The 23,178-nt window shown below is 46.1% G+C and overlaps 74 non-coding genes and 1 pseudogene across 74 annotated transcripts; all 75 read right to left on the reverse strand.

The window, feature by feature from the left end:
- Nucleotides 1-104: 104 nt before the first annotated feature.
- Nucleotides 105-223, reverse strand: LOC139394844 (5S ribosomal RNA). Its single transcript, XR_011629966.1, has one exon. It is a non-coding gene; the product is annotated as a 5S ribosomal RNA (ribosomal RNA).
- A 260-nt stretch (nt 224-483) lies between these two features.
- On the reverse strand, nt 484-602 carry LOC139394845 (5S ribosomal RNA). The gene has a single exon (XR_011629967.1). It is a non-coding gene; the product is annotated as a 5S ribosomal RNA (ribosomal RNA).
- A 177-nt stretch (nt 603-779) lies between these two features.
- Nucleotides 780-898, reverse strand: LOC139394846 (5S ribosomal RNA). Its single transcript, XR_011629968.1, has one exon. It is a non-coding gene; the product is annotated as a 5S ribosomal RNA (ribosomal RNA).
- Nucleotides 899-1,075: 177 nt separating this feature from the next.
- Nucleotides 1,076-1,199, reverse strand: LOC139395208 (5S ribosomal RNA; annotated as a pseudogene).
- Nucleotides 1,200-1,376: 177 nt separating this feature from the next.
- LOC139394847 (5S ribosomal RNA) lies at nt 1,377-1,495 on the reverse strand. The gene has a single exon (XR_011629969.1). It is a non-coding gene; the product is annotated as a 5S ribosomal RNA (ribosomal RNA).
- Nucleotides 1,496-1,672: 177 nt separating this feature from the next.
- LOC139394848 (5S ribosomal RNA) lies at nt 1,673-1,791 on the reverse strand. Its single transcript, XR_011629970.1, has one exon. It is a non-coding gene; the product is annotated as a 5S ribosomal RNA (ribosomal RNA).
- A 177-nt stretch (nt 1,792-1,968) lies between these two features.
- LOC139394849 (5S ribosomal RNA) lies at nt 1,969-2,087 on the reverse strand. The gene has a single exon (XR_011629971.1). It is a non-coding gene; the product is annotated as a 5S ribosomal RNA (ribosomal RNA).
- A 260-nt stretch (nt 2,088-2,347) lies between these two features.
- Nucleotides 2,348-2,466, reverse strand: LOC139394850 (5S ribosomal RNA). The gene has a single exon (XR_011629972.1). It is a non-coding gene; the product is annotated as a 5S ribosomal RNA (ribosomal RNA).
- Nucleotides 2,467-2,643: 177 nt separating this feature from the next.
- On the reverse strand, nt 2,644-2,762 carry LOC139394851 (5S ribosomal RNA). The gene has a single exon (XR_011629973.1). It is a non-coding gene; the product is annotated as a 5S ribosomal RNA (ribosomal RNA).
- A 177-nt stretch (nt 2,763-2,939) lies between these two features.
- LOC139394853 (5S ribosomal RNA) lies at nt 2,940-3,058 on the reverse strand. Its single transcript, XR_011629975.1, has one exon. It is a non-coding gene; the product is annotated as a 5S ribosomal RNA (ribosomal RNA).
- Nucleotides 3,059-3,235: 177 nt separating this feature from the next.
- Nucleotides 3,236-3,354, reverse strand: LOC139394854 (5S ribosomal RNA). Its single transcript, XR_011629976.1, has one exon. It is a non-coding gene; the product is annotated as a 5S ribosomal RNA (ribosomal RNA).
- Nucleotides 3,355-3,531: 177 nt separating this feature from the next.
- On the reverse strand, nt 3,532-3,650 carry LOC139394855 (5S ribosomal RNA). Its single transcript, XR_011629977.1, has one exon. It is a non-coding gene; the product is annotated as a 5S ribosomal RNA (ribosomal RNA).
- A 177-nt stretch (nt 3,651-3,827) lies between these two features.
- Nucleotides 3,828-3,946, reverse strand: LOC139394856 (5S ribosomal RNA). Its single transcript, XR_011629978.1, has one exon. It is a non-coding gene; the product is annotated as a 5S ribosomal RNA (ribosomal RNA).
- Nucleotides 3,947-4,123: 177 nt separating this feature from the next.
- Nucleotides 4,124-4,242, reverse strand: LOC139394857 (5S ribosomal RNA). The gene has a single exon (XR_011629979.1). It is a non-coding gene; the product is annotated as a 5S ribosomal RNA (ribosomal RNA).
- A 177-nt stretch (nt 4,243-4,419) lies between these two features.
- On the reverse strand, nt 4,420-4,538 carry LOC139394858 (5S ribosomal RNA). The gene has a single exon (XR_011629980.1). It is a non-coding gene; the product is annotated as a 5S ribosomal RNA (ribosomal RNA).
- A 177-nt stretch (nt 4,539-4,715) lies between these two features.
- Nucleotides 4,716-4,834, reverse strand: LOC139394859 (5S ribosomal RNA). The gene has a single exon (XR_011629981.1). It is a non-coding gene; the product is annotated as a 5S ribosomal RNA (ribosomal RNA).
- A 177-nt stretch (nt 4,835-5,011) lies between these two features.
- On the reverse strand, nt 5,012-5,130 carry LOC139394860 (5S ribosomal RNA). The gene has a single exon (XR_011629982.1). It is a non-coding gene; the product is annotated as a 5S ribosomal RNA (ribosomal RNA).
- Nucleotides 5,131-5,307: 177 nt separating this feature from the next.
- LOC139394861 (5S ribosomal RNA) lies at nt 5,308-5,426 on the reverse strand. Its single transcript, XR_011629983.1, has one exon. It is a non-coding gene; the product is annotated as a 5S ribosomal RNA (ribosomal RNA).
- Nucleotides 5,427-5,603: 177 nt separating this feature from the next.
- LOC139394862 (5S ribosomal RNA) lies at nt 5,604-5,722 on the reverse strand. Its single transcript, XR_011629984.1, has one exon. It is a non-coding gene; the product is annotated as a 5S ribosomal RNA (ribosomal RNA).
- Nucleotides 5,723-5,899: 177 nt separating this feature from the next.
- Nucleotides 5,900-6,018, reverse strand: LOC139394864 (5S ribosomal RNA). The gene has a single exon (XR_011629986.1). It is a non-coding gene; the product is annotated as a 5S ribosomal RNA (ribosomal RNA).
- A 260-nt stretch (nt 6,019-6,278) lies between these two features.
- LOC139394865 (5S ribosomal RNA) lies at nt 6,279-6,397 on the reverse strand. The gene has a single exon (XR_011629987.1). It is a non-coding gene; the product is annotated as a 5S ribosomal RNA (ribosomal RNA).
- A 177-nt stretch (nt 6,398-6,574) lies between these two features.
- Nucleotides 6,575-6,693, reverse strand: LOC139394866 (5S ribosomal RNA). The gene has a single exon (XR_011629988.1). It is a non-coding gene; the product is annotated as a 5S ribosomal RNA (ribosomal RNA).
- A 177-nt stretch (nt 6,694-6,870) lies between these two features.
- On the reverse strand, nt 6,871-6,989 carry LOC139394867 (5S ribosomal RNA). The gene has a single exon (XR_011629989.1). It is a non-coding gene; the product is annotated as a 5S ribosomal RNA (ribosomal RNA).
- Nucleotides 6,990-7,166: 177 nt separating this feature from the next.
- LOC139394868 (5S ribosomal RNA) lies at nt 7,167-7,285 on the reverse strand. The gene has a single exon (XR_011629990.1). It is a non-coding gene; the product is annotated as a 5S ribosomal RNA (ribosomal RNA).
- Nucleotides 7,286-7,462: 177 nt separating this feature from the next.
- Nucleotides 7,463-7,581, reverse strand: LOC139394869 (5S ribosomal RNA). Its single transcript, XR_011629991.1, has one exon. It is a non-coding gene; the product is annotated as a 5S ribosomal RNA (ribosomal RNA).
- A 199-nt stretch (nt 7,582-7,780) lies between these two features.
- LOC139394871 (5S ribosomal RNA) lies at nt 7,781-7,899 on the reverse strand. The gene has a single exon (XR_011629992.1). It is a non-coding gene; the product is annotated as a 5S ribosomal RNA (ribosomal RNA).
- A 177-nt stretch (nt 7,900-8,076) lies between these two features.
- LOC139394872 (5S ribosomal RNA) lies at nt 8,077-8,195 on the reverse strand. Its single transcript, XR_011629993.1, has one exon. It is a non-coding gene; the product is annotated as a 5S ribosomal RNA (ribosomal RNA).
- A 177-nt stretch (nt 8,196-8,372) lies between these two features.
- LOC139394873 (5S ribosomal RNA) lies at nt 8,373-8,491 on the reverse strand. The gene has a single exon (XR_011629994.1). It is a non-coding gene; the product is annotated as a 5S ribosomal RNA (ribosomal RNA).
- A 260-nt stretch (nt 8,492-8,751) lies between these two features.
- Nucleotides 8,752-8,870, reverse strand: LOC139394874 (5S ribosomal RNA). Its single transcript, XR_011629995.1, has one exon. It is a non-coding gene; the product is annotated as a 5S ribosomal RNA (ribosomal RNA).
- Nucleotides 8,871-9,047: 177 nt separating this feature from the next.
- On the reverse strand, nt 9,048-9,166 carry LOC139394876 (5S ribosomal RNA). Its single transcript, XR_011629997.1, has one exon. It is a non-coding gene; the product is annotated as a 5S ribosomal RNA (ribosomal RNA).
- A 189-nt stretch (nt 9,167-9,355) lies between these two features.
- Nucleotides 9,356-9,474, reverse strand: LOC139394877 (5S ribosomal RNA). The gene has a single exon (XR_011629998.1). It is a non-coding gene; the product is annotated as a 5S ribosomal RNA (ribosomal RNA).
- A 177-nt stretch (nt 9,475-9,651) lies between these two features.
- LOC139394878 (5S ribosomal RNA) lies at nt 9,652-9,770 on the reverse strand. Its single transcript, XR_011629999.1, has one exon. It is a non-coding gene; the product is annotated as a 5S ribosomal RNA (ribosomal RNA).
- A 177-nt stretch (nt 9,771-9,947) lies between these two features.
- LOC139394879 (5S ribosomal RNA) lies at nt 9,948-10,066 on the reverse strand. The gene has a single exon (XR_011630000.1). It is a non-coding gene; the product is annotated as a 5S ribosomal RNA (ribosomal RNA).
- Nucleotides 10,067-10,243: 177 nt separating this feature from the next.
- Nucleotides 10,244-10,362, reverse strand: LOC139394880 (5S ribosomal RNA). The gene has a single exon (XR_011630001.1). It is a non-coding gene; the product is annotated as a 5S ribosomal RNA (ribosomal RNA).
- A 177-nt stretch (nt 10,363-10,539) lies between these two features.
- On the reverse strand, nt 10,540-10,658 carry LOC139394881 (5S ribosomal RNA). Its single transcript, XR_011630002.1, has one exon. It is a non-coding gene; the product is annotated as a 5S ribosomal RNA (ribosomal RNA).
- Nucleotides 10,659-10,835: 177 nt separating this feature from the next.
- LOC139394882 (5S ribosomal RNA) lies at nt 10,836-10,954 on the reverse strand. The gene has a single exon (XR_011630003.1). It is a non-coding gene; the product is annotated as a 5S ribosomal RNA (ribosomal RNA).
- Nucleotides 10,955-11,131: 177 nt separating this feature from the next.
- On the reverse strand, nt 11,132-11,250 carry LOC139394883 (5S ribosomal RNA). Its single transcript, XR_011630004.1, has one exon. It is a non-coding gene; the product is annotated as a 5S ribosomal RNA (ribosomal RNA).
- A 177-nt stretch (nt 11,251-11,427) lies between these two features.
- LOC139394884 (5S ribosomal RNA) lies at nt 11,428-11,546 on the reverse strand. Its single transcript, XR_011630005.1, has one exon. It is a non-coding gene; the product is annotated as a 5S ribosomal RNA (ribosomal RNA).
- Nucleotides 11,547-11,723: 177 nt separating this feature from the next.
- LOC139394885 (5S ribosomal RNA) lies at nt 11,724-11,842 on the reverse strand. Its single transcript, XR_011630006.1, has one exon. It is a non-coding gene; the product is annotated as a 5S ribosomal RNA (ribosomal RNA).
- A 177-nt stretch (nt 11,843-12,019) lies between these two features.
- On the reverse strand, nt 12,020-12,138 carry LOC139394888 (5S ribosomal RNA). The gene has a single exon (XR_011630008.1). It is a non-coding gene; the product is annotated as a 5S ribosomal RNA (ribosomal RNA).
- Nucleotides 12,139-12,315: 177 nt separating this feature from the next.
- On the reverse strand, nt 12,316-12,434 carry LOC139394889 (5S ribosomal RNA). The gene has a single exon (XR_011630009.1). It is a non-coding gene; the product is annotated as a 5S ribosomal RNA (ribosomal RNA).
- Nucleotides 12,435-12,611: 177 nt separating this feature from the next.
- Nucleotides 12,612-12,730, reverse strand: LOC139395143 (5S ribosomal RNA). Its single transcript, XR_011630252.1, has one exon. It is a non-coding gene; the product is annotated as a 5S ribosomal RNA (ribosomal RNA).
- Nucleotides 12,731-12,907: 177 nt separating this feature from the next.
- Nucleotides 12,908-13,026, reverse strand: LOC139395148 (5S ribosomal RNA). The gene has a single exon (XR_011630257.1). It is a non-coding gene; the product is annotated as a 5S ribosomal RNA (ribosomal RNA).
- Nucleotides 13,027-13,286: 260 nt separating this feature from the next.
- LOC139394890 (5S ribosomal RNA) lies at nt 13,287-13,405 on the reverse strand. Its single transcript, XR_011630010.1, has one exon. It is a non-coding gene; the product is annotated as a 5S ribosomal RNA (ribosomal RNA).
- A 177-nt stretch (nt 13,406-13,582) lies between these two features.
- On the reverse strand, nt 13,583-13,701 carry LOC139394891 (5S ribosomal RNA). The gene has a single exon (XR_011630011.1). It is a non-coding gene; the product is annotated as a 5S ribosomal RNA (ribosomal RNA).
- A 177-nt stretch (nt 13,702-13,878) lies between these two features.
- On the reverse strand, nt 13,879-13,997 carry LOC139394892 (5S ribosomal RNA). Its single transcript, XR_011630012.1, has one exon. It is a non-coding gene; the product is annotated as a 5S ribosomal RNA (ribosomal RNA).
- A 177-nt stretch (nt 13,998-14,174) lies between these two features.
- Nucleotides 14,175-14,293, reverse strand: LOC139395144 (5S ribosomal RNA). Its single transcript, XR_011630253.1, has one exon. It is a non-coding gene; the product is annotated as a 5S ribosomal RNA (ribosomal RNA).
- Nucleotides 14,294-14,470: 177 nt separating this feature from the next.
- On the reverse strand, nt 14,471-14,589 carry LOC139394893 (5S ribosomal RNA). Its single transcript, XR_011630013.1, has one exon. It is a non-coding gene; the product is annotated as a 5S ribosomal RNA (ribosomal RNA).
- Nucleotides 14,590-14,849: 260 nt separating this feature from the next.
- On the reverse strand, nt 14,850-14,968 carry LOC139394894 (5S ribosomal RNA). Its single transcript, XR_011630014.1, has one exon. It is a non-coding gene; the product is annotated as a 5S ribosomal RNA (ribosomal RNA).
- A 177-nt stretch (nt 14,969-15,145) lies between these two features.
- Nucleotides 15,146-15,264, reverse strand: LOC139394895 (5S ribosomal RNA). Its single transcript, XR_011630015.1, has one exon. It is a non-coding gene; the product is annotated as a 5S ribosomal RNA (ribosomal RNA).
- A 177-nt stretch (nt 15,265-15,441) lies between these two features.
- LOC139394896 (5S ribosomal RNA) lies at nt 15,442-15,560 on the reverse strand. Its single transcript, XR_011630016.1, has one exon. It is a non-coding gene; the product is annotated as a 5S ribosomal RNA (ribosomal RNA).
- Nucleotides 15,561-15,737: 177 nt separating this feature from the next.
- LOC139394897 (5S ribosomal RNA) lies at nt 15,738-15,856 on the reverse strand. The gene has a single exon (XR_011630017.1). It is a non-coding gene; the product is annotated as a 5S ribosomal RNA (ribosomal RNA).
- A 177-nt stretch (nt 15,857-16,033) lies between these two features.
- On the reverse strand, nt 16,034-16,152 carry LOC139395149 (5S ribosomal RNA). The gene has a single exon (XR_011630258.1). It is a non-coding gene; the product is annotated as a 5S ribosomal RNA (ribosomal RNA).
- Nucleotides 16,153-16,412: 260 nt separating this feature from the next.
- Nucleotides 16,413-16,531, reverse strand: LOC139394899 (5S ribosomal RNA). The gene has a single exon (XR_011630019.1). It is a non-coding gene; the product is annotated as a 5S ribosomal RNA (ribosomal RNA).
- A 177-nt stretch (nt 16,532-16,708) lies between these two features.
- LOC139394900 (5S ribosomal RNA) lies at nt 16,709-16,827 on the reverse strand. The gene has a single exon (XR_011630020.1). It is a non-coding gene; the product is annotated as a 5S ribosomal RNA (ribosomal RNA).
- A 177-nt stretch (nt 16,828-17,004) lies between these two features.
- LOC139394901 (5S ribosomal RNA) lies at nt 17,005-17,123 on the reverse strand. Its single transcript, XR_011630021.1, has one exon. It is a non-coding gene; the product is annotated as a 5S ribosomal RNA (ribosomal RNA).
- Nucleotides 17,124-17,300: 177 nt separating this feature from the next.
- LOC139395145 (5S ribosomal RNA) lies at nt 17,301-17,419 on the reverse strand. Its single transcript, XR_011630254.1, has one exon. It is a non-coding gene; the product is annotated as a 5S ribosomal RNA (ribosomal RNA).
- A 177-nt stretch (nt 17,420-17,596) lies between these two features.
- Nucleotides 17,597-17,715, reverse strand: LOC139395150 (5S ribosomal RNA). The gene has a single exon (XR_011630259.1). It is a non-coding gene; the product is annotated as a 5S ribosomal RNA (ribosomal RNA).
- Nucleotides 17,716-17,975: 260 nt separating this feature from the next.
- Nucleotides 17,976-18,094, reverse strand: LOC139394903 (5S ribosomal RNA). Its single transcript, XR_011630022.1, has one exon. It is a non-coding gene; the product is annotated as a 5S ribosomal RNA (ribosomal RNA).
- A 177-nt stretch (nt 18,095-18,271) lies between these two features.
- On the reverse strand, nt 18,272-18,390 carry LOC139394904 (5S ribosomal RNA). Its single transcript, XR_011630023.1, has one exon. It is a non-coding gene; the product is annotated as a 5S ribosomal RNA (ribosomal RNA).
- A 177-nt stretch (nt 18,391-18,567) lies between these two features.
- LOC139394905 (5S ribosomal RNA) lies at nt 18,568-18,686 on the reverse strand. Its single transcript, XR_011630024.1, has one exon. It is a non-coding gene; the product is annotated as a 5S ribosomal RNA (ribosomal RNA).
- Nucleotides 18,687-18,863: 177 nt separating this feature from the next.
- On the reverse strand, nt 18,864-18,982 carry LOC139394906 (5S ribosomal RNA). Its single transcript, XR_011630025.1, has one exon. It is a non-coding gene; the product is annotated as a 5S ribosomal RNA (ribosomal RNA).
- A 177-nt stretch (nt 18,983-19,159) lies between these two features.
- LOC139395151 (5S ribosomal RNA) lies at nt 19,160-19,278 on the reverse strand. Its single transcript, XR_011630260.1, has one exon. It is a non-coding gene; the product is annotated as a 5S ribosomal RNA (ribosomal RNA).
- A 260-nt stretch (nt 19,279-19,538) lies between these two features.
- Nucleotides 19,539-19,657, reverse strand: LOC139394907 (5S ribosomal RNA). Its single transcript, XR_011630026.1, has one exon. It is a non-coding gene; the product is annotated as a 5S ribosomal RNA (ribosomal RNA).
- A 177-nt stretch (nt 19,658-19,834) lies between these two features.
- LOC139394908 (5S ribosomal RNA) lies at nt 19,835-19,953 on the reverse strand. Its single transcript, XR_011630027.1, has one exon. It is a non-coding gene; the product is annotated as a 5S ribosomal RNA (ribosomal RNA).
- A 177-nt stretch (nt 19,954-20,130) lies between these two features.
- Nucleotides 20,131-20,249, reverse strand: LOC139394909 (5S ribosomal RNA). The gene has a single exon (XR_011630028.1). It is a non-coding gene; the product is annotated as a 5S ribosomal RNA (ribosomal RNA).
- A 177-nt stretch (nt 20,250-20,426) lies between these two features.
- LOC139395146 (5S ribosomal RNA) lies at nt 20,427-20,545 on the reverse strand. Its single transcript, XR_011630255.1, has one exon. It is a non-coding gene; the product is annotated as a 5S ribosomal RNA (ribosomal RNA).
- Nucleotides 20,546-20,722: 177 nt separating this feature from the next.
- On the reverse strand, nt 20,723-20,841 carry LOC139394911 (5S ribosomal RNA). Its single transcript, XR_011630030.1, has one exon. It is a non-coding gene; the product is annotated as a 5S ribosomal RNA (ribosomal RNA).
- A 260-nt stretch (nt 20,842-21,101) lies between these two features.
- On the reverse strand, nt 21,102-21,220 carry LOC139394912 (5S ribosomal RNA). The gene has a single exon (XR_011630031.1). It is a non-coding gene; the product is annotated as a 5S ribosomal RNA (ribosomal RNA).
- Nucleotides 21,221-21,397: 177 nt separating this feature from the next.
- LOC139394913 (5S ribosomal RNA) lies at nt 21,398-21,516 on the reverse strand. Its single transcript, XR_011630032.1, has one exon. It is a non-coding gene; the product is annotated as a 5S ribosomal RNA (ribosomal RNA).
- A 177-nt stretch (nt 21,517-21,693) lies between these two features.
- Nucleotides 21,694-21,812, reverse strand: LOC139394914 (5S ribosomal RNA). The gene has a single exon (XR_011630033.1). It is a non-coding gene; the product is annotated as a 5S ribosomal RNA (ribosomal RNA).
- A 177-nt stretch (nt 21,813-21,989) lies between these two features.
- On the reverse strand, nt 21,990-22,108 carry LOC139394915 (5S ribosomal RNA). The gene has a single exon (XR_011630034.1). It is a non-coding gene; the product is annotated as a 5S ribosomal RNA (ribosomal RNA).
- A 177-nt stretch (nt 22,109-22,285) lies between these two features.
- LOC139395152 (5S ribosomal RNA) lies at nt 22,286-22,404 on the reverse strand. Its single transcript, XR_011630261.1, has one exon. It is a non-coding gene; the product is annotated as a 5S ribosomal RNA (ribosomal RNA).
- Nucleotides 22,405-22,664: 260 nt separating this feature from the next.
- LOC139394916 (5S ribosomal RNA) lies at nt 22,665-22,783 on the reverse strand. The gene has a single exon (XR_011630035.1). It is a non-coding gene; the product is annotated as a 5S ribosomal RNA (ribosomal RNA).
- Nucleotides 22,784-22,960: 177 nt separating this feature from the next.
- Nucleotides 22,961-23,079, reverse strand: LOC139394917 (5S ribosomal RNA). The gene has a single exon (XR_011630036.1). It is a non-coding gene; the product is annotated as a 5S ribosomal RNA (ribosomal RNA).
- Between the last annotated feature and the right edge of the window lie 99 nt (nt 23,080-23,178).

Here is a 23,178-nt window from a genome sequence, read left to right on the forward strand (position 1 = left end):
AATACAAACTAACCTTGCTTACTTATTTCAAAGCGAGGGCACATATTTCAGCCTTGTGGGAAAAAACGGACAAAGAGTTGAAATTCCACAAGGCAGTGACAAAAAGCTTACAGCACCTGGTATTCCCAGGCGGTCTCCCATCCAAGTACTAACCAGGCCCGACCCTGCTTAGCTTCCGAGATCGGACGAGATCAGGCGTACTCAGGCCGGTGTGGCCGTAAGCGAGAAACTATCTCTTGGTGCACTATGTAAAGTCAAAGTGAGCCTGATTAACAGCTGTTGCATTTTCACCATTTAGATAAGCATCTTTGTGTCACTCAAAAAGTGGAAGAAATTGCATATACTGTAGCCATAATTTGTAGCACAGATTGTTGGATGAAATACAAACTAACCTTGCTTACTTATTTCAAAGCGAGGGCACATATTTCAGCCTTGTGGGAAAAAACGGACAAAGAGTTGAAATTCCACAAGGCAGTGACAAAAAGCTTACAGCACCTGGTATTCCCAGGCGGTCTCCCATCCAAGTACTAACCAGGCCCGACCCTGCTTAGCTTCCGAGATCGGACGAGATCAGGCGTACTCAGGCCGGTGTGGCCGTAAGCGAAAGGCAATCTCAAAAAGTGGATGAAATTGCATATACTGTAGCCATAATTTGTGGCACAGATTGTTGGATGAAATACAAACTAACCTTGCTTACTTATTTCAAAGCGAGGGCACATATTTCAGCCTTGTGGGAAAAAACGGACAAAGAGTTGAAATTCCACAAGGCAGTGACAAAAAGCTTACAGCACCTGGTATTCCCAGGCGGTCTCCCATCCAAGTACTAACCAGGCCCGACCCTGCTTAGCTTCCGAGATCGGACGAGATCAGGCGTACTCAGGCCGGTGTGGCCGTAAGCGAAAGGCAATCTCAAAAAGTGGATGAAATTGCATATACTGTAGCCATAATTTGTGGTACAGATTGTTGGATGAAATACAAACTAACCTTGCTTACTTATTTCAAAGCGAGGGCACATATTTCAGCCTTGTGGGAAAAAACGGACAAAGAGTTGAAATTCCACAAGGCAGTGACAAAAAGCTTACAGCACCTGGTATTCCCAGGCGGTCTCCCATCCAAGTACTAACCAGGCCCGACCCTGCTTAGCTTCCGAGATCGGACGAGATCAGGCGTACTCAGGCCGGTGTGGCCTGGCCGTAAGCGAAAGGCAATCTCAAAAAGTGGATGAAATTGCATATACTGTAGCCATAATTTGTGGTACAGATTGTTGGATGAAATACAAACTAACCTTGCTTACTTATTTCAAAGCGAGGGCACATATTTCAGCCTTGTGGGAAAAAACGGACAAAGAGTTGAAATTCCACAAGGCAGTGACAAAAAGCTTACAGCACCTGGTATTCCCAGGCGGTCTCCCATCCAAGTACTAACCAGGCCCGACCCTGCTTAGCTTCCGAGATCGGACGAGATCAGGCGTACTCAGGCCGGTGTGGCCGTAAGCGAAAGGCAATCTCAAAAAGTGGATGAAATTGCATATACTGTAGCCATAATTTGTGGCACAGATTGTTGGATGAAATACAAACTAACCTTGCTTACTTATTTCAAAGCGAGGGCACATATTTCAGCCTTGTGGGAAAAAACGGACAAAGAGTTGAAATTCCACAAGGCAGTGACAAAAAGCTTACAGCACCTGGTATTCCCAGGCGGTCTCCCATCCAAGTACTAACCAGGCCCGACCCTGCTTAGCTTCCGAGATCGGACGAGATCAGGCGTACTCAGGCCGGTGTGGCCGTAAGCGAAAGGCAATCTCAAAAAGTGGATGAAATTGCATATACTGTAGCCATAATTTGTGGCACAGATTGTTGGATGAAATACAAACTAACCTTGCTTACTTATTTCAAAGCGAGGGCACATATTTCAGCCTTGTGGGAAAAAACGGACAAAGAGTTGAAATTCCACAAGGCAGTGACAAAAAGCTTACAGCACCTGGTATTCCCAGGCGGTCTCCCATCCAAGTACTAACCAGGCCCGACCCTGCTTAGCTTCCGAGATCGGACGAGATCAGGCGTACTCAGGCCGGTGTGGCCGTAAGCGAGAAACTATCTCTTGGTGCACTATGTAAAGTCAAAGTGAGCCTGATTAACAGCTGTTGCATTTTCACCATTTAGATAAGCATCTTTGTGTCACTCAAAAAGTGGAAGAAATTGCATATACTGTAGCCATAATTTGTAGCACAGATTGTTGGATGAAATACAAACTAACCTTGCTTACTTATTTCAAAGCGAGGGCACATATTTCAGCCTTGTGGGAAAAAACGGACAAAGAGTTGAAATTCCACAAGGCAGTGACAAAAAGCTTACAGCACCTGGTATTCCCAGGCGGTCTCCCATCCAAGTACTAACCAGGCCCGACCCTGCTTAGCTTCCGAGATCGGACGAGATCAGGCGTACTCAGGCCGGTGTGGCCGTAAGCGAAAGGCAATCTCAAAAAGTGGATGAAATTGCATATACTGTAGCCATAATTTGTGGCACAGATTGTTGGATGAAATACAAACTAACCTTGCTTACTTATTTCAAAGCGAGGGCACATATTTCAGCCTTGTGGGAAAAAACGGACAAAGAGTTGAAATTCCACAAGGCAGTGACAAAAAGCTTACAGCACCTGGTATTCCCAGGCGGTCTCCCATCCAAGTACTAACCAGGCCCGACCCTGCTTAGCTTCCGAGATCGGACGAGATCAGGCGTACTCAGGCCGGTGTGGCCGTAAGCGAAAGGCAATCTCAAAAAGTGGATGAAATTGCATATACTGTAGCCATAATTTGTGGTACAGATTGTTGGATGAAATACAAACTAACCTTGCTTACTTATTTCAAAGCGAGGGCACATATTTCAGCCTTGTGGGAAAAAACGGACAAAGAGTTGAAATTCCACAAGGCAGTGACAAAAAGCTTACAGCACCTGGTATTCCCAGGCGGTCTCCCATCCAAGTACTAACCAGGCCCGACCCTGCTTAGCTTCCGAGATCGGACGAGATCAGGCGTACTCAGGCCGGTGTGGCCGTAAGCGAAAGGCAATCTCAAAAAGTGGATGAAATTGCATATACTGTAGCCATAATTTGTGGTACAGATTGTTGGATGAAATACAAACTAACCTTGCTTACTTATTTCAAAGCGAGGGCACATATTTCAGCCTTGTGGGAAAAAACGGACAAAGAGTTGAAATTCCACAAGGCAGTGACAAAAAGCTTACAGCACCTGGTATTCCCAGGCGGTCTCCCATCCAAGTACTAACCAGGCCCGACCCTGCTTAGCTTCCGAGATCGGACGAGATCAGGCGTACTCAGGCCGGTGTGGCCGTAAGCGAAAGGCAATCTCAAAAAGTGGATGAAATTGCATATACTGTAGCCATAATTTGTGGCACAGATTGTTGGATGAAATACAAACTAACCTTGCTTACTTATTTCAAAGCGAGGGCACATATTTCAGCCTTGTGGGAAAAAACGGACAAAGAGTTGAAATTCCACAAGGCAGTGACAAAAAGCTTACAGCACCTGGTATTCCCAGGCGGTCTCCCATCCAAGTACTAACCAGGCCCGACCCTGCTTAGCTTCCGAGATCGGACGAGATCAGGCGTACTCAGGCCGGTGTGGCCGTAAGCGAAAGGCAATCTCAAAAAGTGGATGAAATTGCATATACTGTAGCCATAATTTGTGGTACAGATTGTTGGATGAAATACAAACTAACCTTGCTTACTTATTTCAAAGCGAGGGCACATATTTCAGCCTTGTGGGAAAAAACGGACAAAGAGTTGAAATTCCACAAGGCAGTGACAAAAAGCTTACAGCACCTGGTATTCCCAGGCGGTCTCCCATCCAAGTACTAACCAGGCCCGACCCTGCTTAGCTTCCGAGATCGGACGAGATCAGGCGTACTCAGGCCGGTGTGGCCGTAAGCGAAAGGCAATCTCAAAAAGTGGATGAAATTGCATATACTGTAGCCATAATTTGTGGTACAGATTGTTGGATGAAATACAAACTAACCTTGCTTACTTATTTCAAAGCGAGGGCACATATTTCAGCCTTGTGGGAAAAAACGGACAAAGAGTTGAAATTCCACAAGGCAGTGACAAAAAGCTTACAGCACCTGGTATTCCCAGGCGGTCTCCCATCCAAGTACTAACCAGGCCCGACCCTGCTTAGCTTCCGAGATCGGACGAGATCAGGCGTACTCAGGCCGGTGTGGCCGTAAGCGAAAGGCAATCTCAAAAAGTGGATGAAATTGCATATACTGTAGCCATAATTTGTGGCACAGATTGTTGGATGAAATACAAACTAACCTTGCTTACTTATTTCAAAGCGAGGGCACATATTTCAGCCTTGTGGGAAAAAACGGACAAAGAGTTGAAATTCCACAAGGCAGTGACAAAAAGCTTACAGCACCTGGTATTCCCAGGCGGTCTCCCATCCAAGTACTAACCAGGCCCGACCCTGCTTAGCTTCCGAGATCGGACGAGATCAGGCGTACTCAGGCCGGTGTGGCCGTAAGCGAAAGGCAATCTCAAAAAGTGGATGAAATTGCATATACTGTAGCCATAATTTGTGGCACAGATTGTTGGATGAAATACAAACTAACCTTGCTTACTTATTTCAAAGCGAGGGCACATATTTCAGCCTTGTGGGAAAAAACGGACAAAGAGTTGAAATTCCACAAGGCAGTGACAAAAAGCTTACAGCACCTGGTATTCCCAGGCGGTCTCCCATCCAAGTACTAACCAGGCCCGACCCTGCTTAGCTTCCGAGATCGGACGAGATCAGGCGTACTCAGGCCGGTGTGGCCGTAAGCGAAAGGCAATCTCAAAAAGTGGATGAAATTGCATATACTGTAGCCATAATTTGTGGTACAGATTGTTGGATGAAATACAAACTAACCTTGCTTACTTATTTCAAAGCGAGGGCACATATTTCAGCCTTGTGGGAAAAAACGGACAAAGAGTTGAAATTCCACAAGGCAGTGACAAAAAGCTTACAGCACCTGGTATTCCCAGGCGGTCTCCCATCCAAGTACTAACCAGGCCCGACCCTGCTTAGCTTCCGAGATCGGACGAGATCAGGCGTACTCAGGCCGGTGTGGCCGTAAGCGAAAGGCAATCTCAAAAAGTGGATGAAATTGCATATACTGTAGCCATAATTTGTGGTACAGATTGTTGGATGAAATACAAACTAACCTTGCTTACTTATTTCAAAGCGAGGGCACATATTTCAGCCTTGTGGGAAAAAACGGACAAAGAGTTGAAATTCCACAAGGCAGTGACAAAAAGCTTACAGCACCTGGTATTCCCAGGCGGTCTCCCATCCAAGTACTAACCAGGCCCGACCCTGCTTAGCTTCCGAGATCGGACGAGATCAGGCGTACTCAGGCCGGTGTGGCCGTAAGCGAAAGGCAATCTCAAAAAGTGGATGAAATTGCATATACTGTAGCCATAATTTGTGGCACAGATTGTTGGATGAAATACAAACTAACCTTGCTTACTTATTTCAAAGCGAGGGCACATATTTCAGCCTTGTGGGAAAAAACGGACAAAGAGTTGAAATTCCACAAGGCAGTGACAAAAAGCTTACAGCACCTGGTATTCCCAGGCGGTCTCCCATCCAAGTACTAACCAGGCCCGACCCTGCTTAGCTTCCGAGATCGGACGAGATCAGGCGTACTCAGGCCGGTGTGGCCGTAAGCGAAAGGCAATCTCAAAAAGTGGATGAAATTGCATATACTGTAGCCATAATTTGTGGCACAGATTGTTGGATGAAATACAAACTAACCTTGCTTACTTATTTCAAAGCGAGGGCACATATTTCAGCCTTGTGGGAAAAAACGGACAAAGAGTTGAAATTCCACAAGGCAGTGACAAAAAGCTTACAGCACCTGGTATTCCCAGGCGGTCTCCCATCCAAGTACTAACCAGGCCCGACCCTGCTTAGCTTCCGAGATCGGACGAGATCAGGCGTACTCAGGCCGGTGTGGCCGTAAGCGAGAAACTATCTCTTGGTGCACTATGTAAAGTCAAAGTGAGCCTGATTAACAGCTGTTGCATTTTCACCATTTAGATAAGCATCTTTGTGTCACTCAAAAAGTGGAAGAAATTGCATATACTGTAGCCATAATTTGTAGCACAGATTGTTGGATGAAATACAAACTAACCTTGCTTACTTATTTCAAAGCGAGGGCACATATTTCAGCCTTGTGGGAAAAAACGGACAAAGAGTTGAAATTCCACAAGGCAGTGACAAAAAGCTTACAGCACCTGGTATTCCCAGGCGGTCTCCCATCCAAGTACTAACCAGGCCCGACCCTGCTTAGCTTCCGAGATCGGACGAGATCAGGCGTACTCAGGCCGGTGTGGCCGTAAGCGAAAGGCAATCTCAAAAAGTGGATGAAATTGCATATACTGTAGCCATAATTTGTGGTACAGATTGTTGGATGAAATACAAACTAACCTTGCTTACTTATTTCAAAGCGAGGGCACATATTTCAGCCTTGTGGGAAAAAACGGACAAAGAGTTGAAATTCCACAAGGCAGTGACAAAAAGCTTACAGCACCTGGTATTCCCAGGCGGTCTCCCATCCAAGTACTAACCAGGCCCGACCCTGCTTAGCTTCCGAGATCGGACGAGATCAGGCGTACTCAGGCCGGTGTGGCCGTAAGCGAAAGGCAATCTCAAAAAGTGGATGAAATTGCATATACTGTAGCCATAATTTGTGGTACAGATTGTTGGATGAAATACAAACTAACCTTGCTTACTTATTTCAAAGCGAGGGCACATATTTCAGCCTTGTGGGAAAAAACGGACAAAGAGTTGAAATTCCACAAGGCAGTGACAAAAAGCTTACAGCACCTGGTATTCCCAGGCGGTCTCCCATCCAAGTACTAACCAGGCCCGACCCTGCTTAGCTTCCGAGATCGGACGAGATCAGGCGTACTCAGGCCGGTGTGGCCGTAAGCGAAAGGCAATCTCAAAAAGTGGATGAAATTGCATATACTGTAGCCATAATTTGTGGCACAGATTGTTGGATGAAATACAAACTAACCTTGCTTACTTATTTCAAAGCGAGGGCACATATTTCAGCCTTGTGGGAAAAAACGGACAAAGAGTTGAAATTCCACAAGGCAGTGACAAAAAGCTTACAGCACCTGGTATTCCCAGGCGGTCTCCCATCCAAGTACTAACCAGGCCCGACCCTGCTTAGCTTCCGAGATCGGACGAGATCAGGCGTACTCAGGCCGGTGTGGCCGTAAGCGAAAGGCAATCTCAAAAAGTGGATGAAATTGCATATACTGTAGCCATAATTTGTGGCACAGATTGTTGGATGAAATACAAACTAACCTTGCTTACTTATTTCAAAGCGAGGGCACATATTTCAGCCTTGTGGGAAAAAACGGACAAAGAGTTGAAATTCCACAAGGCAGTGACAAAAAGCTTACAGCACCTGGTATTCCCAGGCGGTCTCCCATCCAAGTACTAACCAGGCCCGACCCTGCTTAGCTTCCGAGATCGGACGAGATCAGGCGTACTCAGGCCGGTGTGGCCGTAAGCGAAAGGCAATCTCAAAAAGTGGATGAAATTGCATATACTGTAGCCATAATTTGTGGTACAGATTGTTGGATGAAATACAAACTATTGTTGGATGAAATACAAACTAACCTTGCTTACTTATTTCAAAGCGAGGGCACATATTTCAGCCTTGTGGGAAAAAACGGACAAAGAGTTGAAATTCCACAAGGCAGTGACAAAAAGCTTACAGCACCTGGTATTCCCAGGCGGTCTCCCATCCAAGTACTAACCAGGCCCGACCCTGCTTAGCTTCCGAGATCGGACGAGATCAGGCGTACTCAGGCCGGTGTGGCCGTAAGCGAAAGGCAATCTCAAAAAGTGGATGAAATTGCATATACTGTAGCCATAATTTGTGGCACAGATTGTTGGATGAAATACAAACTAACCTTGCTTACTTATTTCAAAGCGAGGGCACATATTTCAGCCTTGTGGGAAAAAACGGACAAAGAGTTGAAATTCCACAAGGCAGTGACAAAAAGCTTACAGCACCTGGTATTCCCAGGCGGTCTCCCATCCAAGTACTAACCAGGCCCGACCCTGCTTAGCTTCCGAGATCGGACGAGATCAGGCGTACTCAGGCCGGTGTGGCCGTAAGCGAAAGGCAATCTCAAAAAGTGGATGAAATTGCATATACTGTAGCCATAATTTGTGGTACAGATTGTTGGATGAAATACAAACTAACCTTGCTTACTTATTTCAAAGCGAGGGCACATATTTCAGCCTTGTGGGAAAAAACGGACAAAGAGTTGAAATTCCACAAGGCAGTGACAAAAAGCTTACAGCACCTGGTATTCCCAGGCGGTCTCCCATCCAAGTACTAACCAGGCCCGACCCTGCTTAGCTTCCGAGATCGGACGAGATCAGGCGTACTCAGGCCGGTGTGGCCGTAAGCGAGAAACTATCTCTTGGTGCACTATGTAAAGTCAAAGTGAGCCTGATTAACAGCTGTTGCATTTTCACCATTTAGATAAGCATCTTTGTGTCACTCAAAAAGTGGAAGAAATTGCATATACTGTAGCCATAATTTGTAGCACAGATTGTTGGATGAAATACAAACTAACCTTGCTTACTTATTTCAAAGCGAGGGCACATATTTCAGCCTTGTGGGAAAAAACGGACAAAGAGTTGAAATTCCACAAGGCAGTGACAAAAAGCTTACAGCACCTGGTATTCCCAGGCGGTCTCCCATCCAAGTACTAACCAGGCCCGACCCTGCTTAGCTTCCGAGATCGGACGAGATCAGGCGTACTCAGGCCGGTGTGGCCGTAAGCGAAAGGCAATCTCAAAAAGTGGATGAAATTGCATATACTGTAGCCATAATTTGTGGTACAGATTGTTGGATGAAATACAAACTAACCTTGCTTACTTATTTCAAAGCGAGGGCACATATTTCAGCCTTGTGGGAAAAAACGGACAAAGAGTTGAAATTCCACAAGGCAGTGACAAAAAGCTTACAGCACCTGGTATTCCCAGGCGGTCTCCCATCCAAGTACTAACCAGGCCCGACCCTGCTTAGCTTCCGAGATCGGACGAGATCAGGCGTACTCAGGCCGGTGTGGCCGTAAGCGAAAGGCAATCTCAAAAAGTGCATCTCAAAAAGTATGAAATTGCATATACTGTAGCCATAATTTGTGGTACAGATTGTTGGATGAAATACAAACTAACCTTGCTTACTTATTTCAAAGCGAGGGCACATATTTCAGCCTTGTGGGAAAAAACGGACAAAGAGTTGAAATTCCACAAGGCAGTGACAAAAAGCTTACAGCACCTGGTATTCCCAGGCGGTCTCCCATCCAAGTACTAACCAGGCCCGACCCTGCTTAGCTTCCGAGATCGGACGAGATCAGGCGTACTCAGGCCGGTGTGGCCGTAAGCGAAAGGCAATCTCAAAAAGTGGATGAAATTGCATATACTGTAGCCATAATTTGTGGCACAGATTGTTGGATGAAATACAAACTAACCTTGCTTACTTATTTCAAAGCGAGGGCACATATTTCAGCCTTGTGGGAAAAAACGGACAAAGAGTTGAAATTCCACAAGGCAGTGACAAAAAGCTTACAGCACCTGGTATTCCCAGGCGGTCTCCCATCCAAGTACTAACCAGGCCCGACCCTGCTTAGCTTCCGAGATCGGACGAGATCAGGCGTACTCAGGCCGGTGTGGCCGTAAGCGAAAGGCAATCTCAAAAAGTGGATGAAATTGCATATACTGTAGCCATAATTTGTGGCACAGATTGTTGGATGAAATACAAACTAACCTTGCTTACTTATTTCAAAGCGAGGGCACATATTTCAGCCTTGTGGGAAAAAACGGACAAAGAGTTGAAATTCCACAAGGCAGTGACAAAAAGCTTACAGCACCTGGTATTCCCAGGCGGTCTCCCATCCAAGTACTAACCAGGCCCGACCCTGCTTAGCTTCCGAGATCGGACGAGATCAGGCGTACTCAGGCCGGTGTGGCCGTAAGCGAAAGGCAATCTCAAAAAGTGGATGAAATTGCATATACTGTAGCCATAATTTGTGGTACAGATTGTTGGATGAAATACAAACTAACCTTGCTTACTTATTTCAAAGCGAGGGCACATATTTCAGCCTTGTGGGAAAAAACGGACAAAGAGTTGAAATTCCACAAGGCAGTGACAAAAAGCTTACAGCACCTGGTATTCCCAGGCGGTCTCCCATCCAAGTACTAACCAGGCCCGACCCTGCTTAGCTTCCGAGATCGGACGAGATCAGGCGTACTCAGGCCGGTGTGGCCGTAAGCGAAAGGCAATCTCAAAAAGTGGATGAAATTGCATATACTGTAGCCATAATTTGTGGTACAGATTGTTGGATGAAATACAAACTAACCTTGCTTACTTATTTCAAAGCGAGGGCACATATTTCAGCCTTGTGGGAAAAAACGGACAAAGAGTTGAAATTCCACAAGGCAGTGACAAAAAGCTTACAGCACCTGGTATTCCCAGGCGGTCTCCCATCCAAGTACTAACCAGGCCCGACCCTGCTTAGCTTCCGAGATCGGACGAGATCAGGCGTACTCAGGCCGGTGTGGCCGTAAGCGAAAGGCAATCTCAAAAAGTGGATGAAATTGCATATACTGTAGCCATAATTTGTGGCACAGATTGTTGGATGAAATACAAACTAACCTTGCTTACTTATTTCAAAGCGAGGGCACATATTTCAGCCTTGTGGGAAAAAACGGACAAAGAGTTGAAATTCCACAAGGCAGTGACAAAAAGCTTACAGCACCTGGTATTCCCAGGCGGTCTCCCATCCAAGTACTAACCAGGCCCGACCCTGCTTAGCTTCCGAGATCGGACGAGATCAGGCGTACTCAGGCCGGTGTGGCCGTAAGCGAAAGGCAATCTCAAAAAGTGGATGAAATTGCATATACTGTAGCCATAATTTGTGGCACAGATTGTTGGATGAAATACAAACTAACCTTGCTTACTTATTTCAAAGCGAGGGCACATATTTCAGCCTTGTGGGAAAAAACGGACAAAGAGTTGAAATTCCACAAGGCAGTGACAAAAAGCTTACAGCACCTGGTATTCCCAGGCGGTCTCCCATCCAAGTACTAACCAGGCCCGACCCTGCTTAGCTTCCGAGATCGGACGAGATCAGGCGTACTCAGGCCGGTGTGGCCGTAAGCGAAAGGCAATCTCAAAAAGTGGATGAAATTGCATATACTGTAGCCATAATTTGTGGTACAGATTGTTGGATGAAATACAAACTAACCTTGCTTACTTATTTCAAAGCGAGGGCACATATTTCAGCCTTGTGGGAAAAAACGGACAAAGAGTTGAAATTCCACAAGGCAGTGACAAAAAGCTTACAGCACCTGGTATTCCCAGGCGGTCTCCCATCCAAGTACTAACCAGGCCCGACCCTGCTTAGCTTCCGAGATCGGACGAGATCAGGCGTACTCAGGCCGGTGTGGCCGTAAGCGAAAGGCAATCTCAAAAAGTGGATGAAATTGCATATACTGTAGCCATAATTTGTGGTACAGATTGTTGGATGAAATACAAACTAACCTTGCTTACTTATTTCAAAGCGAGGGCACATATTTCAGCCTTGTGGGAAAAAACGGACAAAGAGTTGAAATTCCACAAGGCAGTGACAAAAAGCTTACAGCACCTGGTATTCCCAGGCGGTCTCCCATCCAAGTACTAACCAGGCCCGACCCTGCTTAGCTTCCGAGATCGGACGAGATCAGGCGTACTCAGGCCGGTGTGGCCGTAAGCGAAAGGCAATCTCAAAAAGTGGATGAAATTGCATATACTGTAGCCATAATTTGTGGCACAGATTGTTGGATGAAATACAAACTAACCTTGCTTACTTATTTCAAAGCGAGGGCACATATTTCAGCCTTGTGGGAAAAAACGGACAAAGAGTTGAAATTCCACAAGGCAGTGACAAAAAGCTTACAGCACCTGGTATTCCCAGGCGGTCTCCCATCCAAGTACTAACCAGGCCCGACCCTGCTTAGCTTCCGAGATCGGACGAGATCAGGCGTACTCAGGCCGGTGTGGCCGTAAGCGAAAGGCAATCTCAAAAAGTGGATGAAATTGCATATACTGTAGCCATAATTTGTGGTACAGATTGTTGGATGAAATACAAACTAACCTTGCTTACTTATTTCAAAGCGAGGGCACATATTTCAGCCTTGTGGGAAAAAACGGACAAAGAGTTGAAATTCCACAAGGCAGTGACAAAAAGCTTACAGCACCTGGTATTCCCAGGCGGTCTCCCATCCAAGTACTAACCAGGCCCGACCCTGCTTAGCTTCCGAGATCGGACGAGATCAGGCGTACTCAGGCCGGTGTGGCCGTAAGCGAAAGGCAATCTCAAAAAGTGGATGAAATTGCATATACTGTAGCCATAATTTGTGGCACAGATTGTTGGATGAAATACAAACTAACCTTGCTTACTTATTTCAAAGCGAGGGCACATATTTCAGCCTTGTGGGAAAAAACGGACAAAGAGTTGAAATTCCACAAGGCAGTGACAAAAAGCTTACAGCACCTGGTATTCCCAGGCGGTCTCCCATCCAAGTACTAACCAGGCCCGACCCTGCTTAGCTTCCGAGATCGGACGAGATCAGGCGTACTCAGGCCGGTTTGGCCGTAAGCGAAAGGCAATCTCAAAAAGTGGATGAAATTGCATATACTGTAGCCATAATTTGTGGCACAGATTGTTGGATGAAATACAAACTAACCTTGCTTACTTATTTCAAAGCGAGGGCACATATTTCAGCCTTGTGGGAAAAAACGGACAAAGAGTTGAAATTCCACAAGGCAGTGACAAAAAGCTTACAGCACCTGGTATTCCCAGGCGGTCTCCCACCCAAGTACTAACCAGGCCCGACCCTGCTTAGCTTCCGAGATCGGACGAGATCAGGCGTACTCAGGCCGGTGTGGCCGTAAGCGAGAAACTATCTCTTGGTGCACTATGTAAAGTCAAAGTGAGCCTGATTAACAGCTGTTGCATTTTCACCATTTAGATAAGCATCTTTGTGTCACTCAAAAAGTGGAAGAAATTGCATATACTGTAGCCATAATTTGTAGCACAGATTGTTGGATGAAATACAAACTAACCTTGCTTACTTATTTCAAAGCGAGGGCACATATTTCAGCCTTGTGGGAAAAAACGGACAAAGAGTTGAAATTCCACAAGGCAGTGACAAAAAGCTTACAGCACCTGGTATTCCCAGGCGGTCTCCCATCCAAGTACTAACCAGGCCCGACCCTGCTTAGCTTCCGAGATCGGACGAGATCAGGCGTACTCAGGCCGGTGTGGCCGTAAGCGAAAGGCAATCTCAAAAAGTGGATGAAATTGCATATACTGTAGCCATAATTTGTGGCACAGATTGTTGGATGAAATACAAACTAACCTTGCTTACTTATTTCAAAGCGAGGGCACATATTTCAGCCTTGTGGGAAAAAACGGACAAAGAGTTGAAATTCCACAAGGCAGTGACAAAAAGCTTACAGCACCTGGTATTCCCAGGCGGTCTCCCATCCAAGTACTAACCAGGCCCGACCCTGCTTAGCTTCCGAGATCGGACGAGATCAGGCGTACTCAGGCCGGTGTGGCCGTAAGCGAAAGGCAATCTCAAAAAGTGGATGAAATTGCATATACTGTAGCCATAATTTGTGGTACAGATTGTTGGATGAAATACAAACTAACCTTGCTTACTTATTTCAAAGCGAGGGCACATATTTCAGCCTTGTGGGAAAAAACGGACAAAGAGTTGAAATTCCACAAGGCAGTGACAAAAAGCTTACAGCACCTGGTATTCCCAGGCGGTCTCCCATCCAAGTACTAACCAGGCCCGACCCTGCTTAGCTTCCGAGATCGGACGAGATCAGGCGTACTCAGGCCGGTGTGGCCGTAAGCGAAAGGCAATCTCAAAAAGTGGATGAAATTGCATATACTGTAGCCATAATTTGTGGCACAGATTGTTGGATGAAATACAAACTAACCTTGCTTACTTATTTCAAAGCGAGGGCACATATTTCAGCCTTGTGGGAAAAAACGGACAAAGAGTTGAAATTCCACAAGGCAGTGACAAAAAGCTTACAGCACCTGGTATTCCCAGGCGGTCTCCCATCCAAGTACTAACCAGGCCCGACCCTGCTTAGCTTCCGAGATCGGACGAGATCAGGCGTACTCAGGCCGGTTTGGCCGTAAGCGAAAGGCAATCTCAAAAAGTGGATGAAATTGCATATACTGTAGCCATAATTTGTGGCACAGATTGTTGGATGAAATACAAACTAACCTTGCTTACTTATTTCAAAGCGAGGGCACATATTTCAGCCTTGTGGGAAAAAACGGACAAAGAGTTGAAATTCCACAAGGCAGTGACAAAAAGCTTACAGCACCTGGTATTCCCAGGCGGTCTCCCATCCAAGTACTAACCAGGCCCGACCCTGCTTAGCTTCCGAGATCGGACGAGATCAGGCGTACTCAGGCCGGTGTGGCCGTAAGCGAGAAACTATCTCTTGGTGCACTATGTAAAGTCAAAGTGAGCCTGATTAACAGCTGTTGCATTTTCACCATTTAGATAAGCATCTTTGTGTCACTCAAAAAGTGGAAGAAATTGCATATACTGTAGCCATAATTTGTAGCACAGATTGTTGGATGAAATACAAACTAACCTTGCTTACTTATTTCAAAGCGAGGGCACATATTTCAGCCTTGTGGGAAAAAACGGACAAAGAGTTGAAATTCCACAAGGCAGTGACAAAAAGCTTACAGCACCTGGTATTCCCAGGCGGTCTCCCATCCAAGTACTAACCAGGCCCGACCCTGCTTAGCTTCCGAGATCGGACGAGATCAGGCGTACTCAGGCCGGTGTGGCCGTAAGCGAAAGGCAATCTCAAAAAGTGGATGAAATTGCATATACTGTAGCCATAATTTGTGGCACAGATTGTTGGATGAAATACAAACTAACCTTGCTTACTTATTTCAAAGCGAGGGCACATATTTCAGCCTTGTGGGAAAAAACGGACAAAGAGTTGAAATTCCACAAGGCAGTGACAAAAAGCTTACAGCACCTGGTATTCCCAGGCGGTCTCCCATCCAAGTACTAACCAGGCCCGACCCTGCTTAGCTTCCGAGATCGGACGAGATCAGGCGTACTCAGGCCGGTGTGGCCGTAAGCGAAAGGCAATCTCAAAAAGTGGATGAAATTGCATATACTGTAGCCATAATTTGTGGTACAGATTGTTGGATGAAATACAAACTAACCTTGCTTACTTATTTCAAAGCGAGGGCACATATTTCAGCCTTGTGGGAAAAAACGGACAAAGAGTTGAAATTCCACAAGGCAGTGACAAAAAGCTTACAGCACCTGGTATTCCCAGGCGGTCTCCCATCCAAGTACTAACCAGGCCCGACCCTGCTTAGCTTCCGAGATCGGACGAGATCAGGCGTACTCAGGCCGGTGTGGCCGTAAGCGAAAGGCAATCTCAAAAAGTGGATGAAATTGCATATACTGTAGCCATAATTTGTGGCACAGATTGTTGGATGAAATACAAACTAACCTTGCTTACTTATTTCAAAGCGAGGGCACATATTTCAGCCTTGTGGGAAAAAACGGACAAAGAGTTGAAATTCCACAAGGCAGTGACAAAAAGCTTACAGCACCTGGTATTCCCAGGCGGTCTCCCATCCAAGTACTAACCAGGCCCGACCCTGCTTAGCTTCCGAGATCGGACGAGATCAGGCGTACTCAGGCCGGTGTGGCCGTAAGCGAAAGGCAATCTCAAAAAGTGGATGAAATTGCATATACTGTAGCCATAATTTGTGGCACAGATTGTTGGATGAAATACAAACTAACCTTGCTTACTTATTTCAAAGCGAGGGCACATATTTCAGCCTTGTGGGAAAAAACGGACAAAGAGTTGAAATTCCACAAGGCAGTGACAAAAAGCTTACAGCACCTGGTATTCCCAGGCGGTCTCCCACCCAAGTACTAACCAGGCCCGACCCTGCTTAGCTTCCGAGATCGGACGAGATCAGGCGTACTCAGGCCGGTGTGGCCGTAAGCGAGAAACTATCTCTTGGTGCACTATGTAAAGTCAAAGTGAGCCTGATTAACAGCTGTTGCATTTTCACCATTTAGATAAGCATCTTTGTGTCACTCAAAAAGTGGAAGAAATTGCATATACTGTAGCCATAATTTGTAGCACAGATTGTTGGATGAAATACAAACTAACCTTGCTTACTTATTTCAAAGCGAGGGCACATATTTCAGCCTTGTGGGAAAAAACGGACAAAGAGTTGAAATTCCACAAGGCAGTGACAAAAAGCTTACAGCACCTGGTATTCCCAGGCGGTCTCCCATCCAAGTACTAACCAGGCCCGACCCTGCTTAGCTTCCGAGATCGGACGAGATCAGGCGTACTCAGGCCGGTGTGGCCGTAAGCGAAAGGCAATCTCAAAAAGTGGATGAAATTGCATATACTGTAGCCATAATTTGTGGCACAGATTGTTGGATGAAATACAAACTAACCTTGCTTACTTATTTCAAAGCGAGGGCACATATTTCAGCCTTGTGGGAAAAAACGGACAAAGAGTTGAAATTCCACAAGGCAGTGACAAAAAGCTTACAGCACCTGGTATTCCCAGGCGGTCTCCCATCCAAGTACTAACCAGGCCCGACCCTGCTTAGCTTCCGAGATCGGACGAGATCAGGCGTACTCAGGCCGGTGTGGCCGTAAGCGAAAGGCAATCTCAAAAAGTGGATGAAATTGCATATACTGTAGCCATAATTTGTGGTACAGATTGTTGGATGAAATACAAACTAACCTTGCTTACTTATTTCAAAGCGAGGGCACATATTTCAGCCTTGTGGGAAAAAACGGACAAAGAGTTGAAATTCCACAAGGCAGTGACAAAAAGCTTACAGCACCTGGTATTCCCAGGCGGTCTCCCATCCAAGTACTAACCAGGCCCGACCCTGCTTAGCTTCCGAGATCGGACGAGATCAGGCGTACTCAGGCCGGTGTGGCCGTAAGCGAAAGGCAATCTCAAAAAGTGGATGAAATTGCATATACTGTAGCCATAATTTGTGGTACAGATTGTTGGATGAAATACAAACTAACCTTGCTTACTTATTTCAAAGCGAGGGCACATATTTCAGCCTTGTGGGAAAAAACGGACAAAGAGTTGAAATTCCACAAGGCAGTGACAAAAAGCTTACAGCACCTGGTATTCCCAGGCGGTCTCCCATCCAAGTACTAACCAGGCCCGACCCTGCTTAGCTTCCGAGATCGGACGAGATCAGGCGTACTCAGGCCGGTTTGGCCGTAAGCGAAAGGCAATCTCAAAAAGTGGATGAAATTGCATATACTGTAGCCATAATTTGTGGCACAGATTGTTGGATGAAATACAAACTAACCTTGCTTACTTATTTCAAAGCGAGGGCACATATTTCAGCCTTGTGGGAAAAAACGGACAAAGAGTTGAAATTCCACAAGGCAGTGACAAAAAGCTTACAGCACCTGGTATTCCCAGGCGGTCTCCCACCCAAGTACTAACCAGGCCCGACCCTGCTTAGCTTCCGAGATCGGACGAGATCAGGCGTACTCAGGCCGGTGTGGCCGTAAGCGAGAAACTATCTCTTGGTGCACTATGTAAAGTCAAAGTGAGCCTGATTAACAGCTGTTGCATTTTCACCATTTAGATAAGCATCTTTGTGTCACTCAAAAAGTGGAAGAAATTGCATATACTGTAGCCATAATTTGTAGCACAGATTGTTGGATGAAATACAAACTAACCTTGCTTACTTATTTCAAAGCGAGGGCACATATTTCAGCCTTGTGGGAAAAAACGGACAAAGAGTTGAAATTCCACAAGGCAGTGACAAAAAGCTTACAGCACCTGGTATTCCCAGGCGGTCTCCCATCCAAGTACTAACCAGGCCCGACCCTGCTTAGCTTCCGAGATCGGACGAGATCAGGCGTACTCAGGCCGGTGTGGCCGTAAGCGAAAGGCAATCTCAAAAAGTGGATGAAATTGCATATACTGTAGCCATAATTTGTGGCACAGATTGTTGGATGAAATACAAACTAACCTTGCTTACTTATTTCAAAGCGAGGGCACATATTTCAGCCTTGTGGGAAAAAACGGACAAAGAGTTGAAATTCCACAAGGCAGTGACAAAAAGCTTACAGCACCTGGTATTCCCAGGCGGTCTCCCATCCAAGTACTAACCAGGCCCGACCCTGCTTAGCTTCCGAGATCGGACGAGATCAGGCGTACTCAGGCCGGTGTGGCCGTAAGCGAAAGGCAATCTCAAAAAGTGGATGAAATTGCATATACTGTAGCCATAATTTGTGGTACAGATTGTTGGATGAAATACAAACTAACCTTGCTTACTTATTTCAAAGCGAGGGCACATATTTCAGCCTTGTGGGAAAAAACGGACAAAGAGTTGAAATTCCACAAGGCAGTGACAAAAAGCTTACAGCACCTGGTATTCCCAGGCGGTCTCCCATCCAAGTACTAACCAGGCCCGACCCTGCTTAGCTTCCGAGATCGGACGAGATCAGGCGTACTCAGGCCGGTGTGGCCGTAAGCGAAAGGCAATCTCAAAAAGTGGATGAAATTGCATATACTGTAGCCATAATTTGTGGCACAGATTGTTGGATGAAATACAAACTAACCTTGCTTACTTATTTCAAAGCGAGGGCACATATTTCAGCCTTGTGGGAAAAAACGGACAAAGAGTTGAAATTCCACAAGGCAGTGACAAAAAGCTTACAGCACCTGGTATTCCCAGGCGGTCTCCCATCCAAGTACTAACCAGGCCCGACCCTGCTTAGCTTCCGAGATCGGACGAGATCAGGCGTACTCAGGCCGGTGTGGCCGTAAGCGAAAGGCAATCTCAAAAAGTGGATGAAATTGCATATACTGTAGCCATAATTTGTGGCACAGATTGTTGGATGAAATACAAACTAACCTTGCTTACTTATTTCAAAGCGAGGGCACATATTTCAGCCTTGTGGGAAAAAACGGACAAAGAGTTGAAATTCCACAAGGCAGTGACAAAAAGCTTACAGCACCTGGTATTCCCAGGCGGTCTCCCACCCAAGTACTAACCAGGCCCGACCCTGCTTAGCTTCCGAGATCGGACGAGATCAGGCGTACTCAGGCCGGTGTGGCCGTAAGCGAGAAACTATCTCTTGGTGCACTATGTAAAGTCAAAGTGAGCCTGATTAACAGCTGTTGCATTTTCACCATTTAGATAAGCATCTTTGTGTCACTCAAAAAGTGGAAGAAATTGCATATACTGTAGCCATAATTTGTAGCACAGATTGTTGGATGAAATACAAACTAACCTTGCTTACTTATTTCAAAGCGAGGGCACATATTTCAGCCTTGTGGGAAAAAACGGACAAAGAGTTGAAATTCCACAAGGCAGTGACAAAAAGCTTACAGCACCTGGTATTCCCAGGCGGTCTCCCATCCAAGTACTAACCAGGCCCGACCCTGCTTAGCTTCCGAGATCGGACGAGATCAGGCGTACTCAGGCCGGTGTGGCCGTAAGCGAAAGGCAATCTCAAAAAGTGGATGAAATTGCATATACTGTAGCCATAATTTGTGGCACAGATTGTTGGATGAAATACAAACTAACCTTGCTTACTTATTTCAAAGCGAGGGCACATATTTCAGCCTTGTGGGAAAAAACGGACAAAGAGTTGAAATTCCACAAGGCAGTGACAAAAAGCTTACAGCACCTGGTATTCCCAGGCGGTCTCCCATCCAAGTACTAACCAGGCCCGACCCTGCTTAGCTTCCGAGATCGGACGAGATCAGGCGTACTCAGGCCGGTGTGGCCGTAAGCGAAAGGCAATCTCAAAAAGTGGATGAAATTGCATATACTGTAGCCATAATTTGTGGTACAGATTGTTGGATGAAATACAAACTAACCTTGCTTACTTATTTCAAAGCGAGGGCACATATTTCAGCCTTGTGGGAAAAAACGGACAAAGAGTTGAAATTCCACAAGGCAGTGACAAAAAGCTTACAGCACCTGGTATTCCCAGGCGGTCTCCCATCCAAGTACTAACCAGGCCCGACCCTGCTTAGCTTCCGAGATCGGACGAGATCAGGCGTACTCAGGCCGGTGTGGCCGTAAGCGAAAGGCAATCTCAAAAAGTGGATGAAATTGCATATACTGTAGCCATAATTTGTGGTACAGATTGTTGGATGAAATACAAACTAACCTTGCTTACTTATTTCAAAGCGAGGGCACATATTTCAGCCTTGTGGGAAAAAACGGACAAAGAGTTGAAATTCCACAAGGCAGTGACAAAAAGCTTACAGCACCTGGTATTCCCAGGCGGTCTCCCATCCAAGTACTAACCAGGCCCGACCCTGCTTAGCTTCCGAGATCGGACGAGATCAGGCGTACTCAGGCCGGTTTGGCCGTAAGCGAAAGGCAATCTCAAAAAGTGGATGAAATTGCATATACTGTAGCCATAATTTGTGGCACAGATTGTTGGATGAAATACAAACTAACCTTGCTTACTTATTTCAAAGCGAGGGCACATATTTCAGCCTTGTGGGAAAAAACGGACAAAGAGTTGAAATTCCACAAGGCAGTGACAAAAAGCTTACAGCACCTGGTATTCCCAGGCGGTCTCCCATCCAAGTACTAACCAGGCCCGACCCTGCTTAGCTTCCGAGATCGGACGAGATCAGGCGTACTCAGGCCGGTGTGGCCGTAAGCGAGAAACTATCTCTTGGTGCACTATGTAAAGTCAAAGTGAGCCTGATTAACAGCTGTTGCATTTTCACCATTTAGATAAGCATCTTTGTGTCACTCAAAAAGTGGAAGAAATTGCATATACTGTAGCCATAATTTGTAGCACAGATTGTTGGATGAAATACAAACTAACCTTGCTTACTTATTTCAAAGCGAGGGCACATATTTCAGCCTTGTGGGAAAAAACGGACAAAGAGTTGAAATTCCACAAGGCAGTGACAAAAAGCTTACAGCACCTGGTATTCCCAGGCGGTCTCCCATCCAAGTACTAACCAGGCCCGACCCTGCTTAGCTTCCGAGATCGGACGAGATCAGGCGTACTCAGGCCGGTGTGGCCGTAAGCGAAAGGCAATCTCAAAAAGTGGATGAAATTGCATATACTGTAGCCATAATTTGTGGCACAGATTGTTGGATGAAATACAAACTAACCTTGCTTACTTATTTCAAAGCGAGGGCACATATTTCAGCCTTGTGGGAAAAAACGGACAAAGAGTTGAAATTCCACAAGGCAGTGACAAAAAGCTTACAGCACCTGGTATTCCCAGGCGGTCTCCCATCCAAGTACTAACCAGGCCCGACCCTGCTTAGCTTCCGAGATCGGACGAGATCAGGCGTACTCAGGCCGGTGTGGCCGTAAGCGAAAGGCAATCTCAAAAAGTGGATGAAATTGCATATACTGTAGCCATAATTTGTGGCACAGATTGTTGGATGAAATACAAACTAACCTTGCTTACTTATTTCAAAGCGAGGGCACATATTTCAGCCTTGTGGGAAAAAACGGACAAAGAGTTGAAATTCCACAAGGCAGTGACAAAAAGCTTACAGCACCTGGTATTCCCAGGCGGTCTCCCATCCAAGTACTAACCAGGCCCGACCCTGCTTAGCTTCCGAGATCGGACGAGATCAGGCGTACTCAGGCCGGTGTGGCCGTAAGCGAAAGGCAATCTCAAAAAGTGGATGAAATTGCATATACTGTAGCCATAATTTGTGGCACAGATTGTTGGATGAAATACAAACTAACCTTGCTTACTTATTTCAAAGCGAGGGCACATATTTCAGCCTTGTGGGAAAAAACGGACAAAGAGTTGAAATTCCACAAGGCAGTGACAAAAAGCTTACAGCACCTGGTATTCCCAGGCGGTCTCCCATCCAAGTACTAACCAGGCCCGACCCTGCTTAGCTTCCGAGATCGGACGAGATCAGGCGTACTCAGGCCGGTGTGGCCGTAAGCGAAAGGCAATCTCAAAAAGTGGATGAAATTGCATATACTGTAGCCATAATTTGTGGCACAGATTGTTGGATGAAATACAAACTAACCTTGCTTACTTATTTCAAAGCGAGGGCACATATTTCAGCCTTGTGGGAAAAAACGGACAAAGAGTTGAAATTCCACAAGGCAGTGACAAAAAGCTTACAGCACCTGGTATTCCCAGGCGGTCTCCCACCCAAGTACTAACCAGGCCCGACCCTGCTTAGCTTCCGAGATCGGACGAGATCAGGCGTACTCAGGCCGGTGTGGCCGTAAGCGAGAAACTATCTCTTGGTGCACTATGTAAAGTCAAAGTGAGCCTGATTAACAGCTGTTGCATTTTCACCATTTAGATAAGCATCTTTGTGTCACTCAAAAAGTGGAAGAAATTGCATATACTGTAGCCATAATTTGTAGCACAGATTGTTGGATGAAATACAAACTAACCTTGCTTACTTATTTCAAAGCGAGGGCACATATTTCAGCCTTGTGGGAAAAAACGGACAAAGAGTTGAAATTCCACAAGGCAGTGACAAAAAGCTTACAGCACCTGGTATTCCCAGGCGGTCTCCCATCCAAGTACTAACCAGGCCCGACCCTGCTTAGCTTCCGAGATCGGACGAGATCAGGCGTACTCAGGCCGGTGTGGCCGTAAGCGAAAGGCAATCTCAAAAAGTGGATGAAATTGCATATACTGTAGCCATAATTTGTGGCACAGATTGTTGGATGAAATACAAACTAACCTTGCTTACTTATTTCAAAGCGAGGGCACATATTTCAGCCTTGTGGGAAAAAACGGACAAAGAGTTGAAATTCCACAAGGCAGTGACAAAAAGCTTACAGCACCTGGTATTCCCAGGCGGTCTCCCATCCAAGTACTAACCAGGCCCGACCCTGCTTAGCTTCCGAGATCGGACGAGATCAGGCGTACTCAGGCCGGTGTGGCCGTAAGCGAAAGGCAATCTCAAAAAGTGGATGAAATTGCATATACTGTAGCCATAATTTGTGGTACAGATTGTTGGATGAAATACAAACTAACCTTGCTTACTTAT

The sequence above is a fragment of the Oncorhynchus clarkii genome, unplaced genomic scaffold, assembly GCF_045791955.1.
Source record: "Oncorhynchus clarkii lewisi isolate Uvic-CL-2024 unplaced genomic scaffold, UVic_Ocla_1.0 unplaced_contig_1042_pilon_pilon, whole genome shotgun sequence".
Taxonomy (NCBI): Eukaryota; Metazoa; Chordata; class Actinopteri; order Salmoniformes; family Salmonidae; genus Oncorhynchus; species Oncorhynchus clarkii.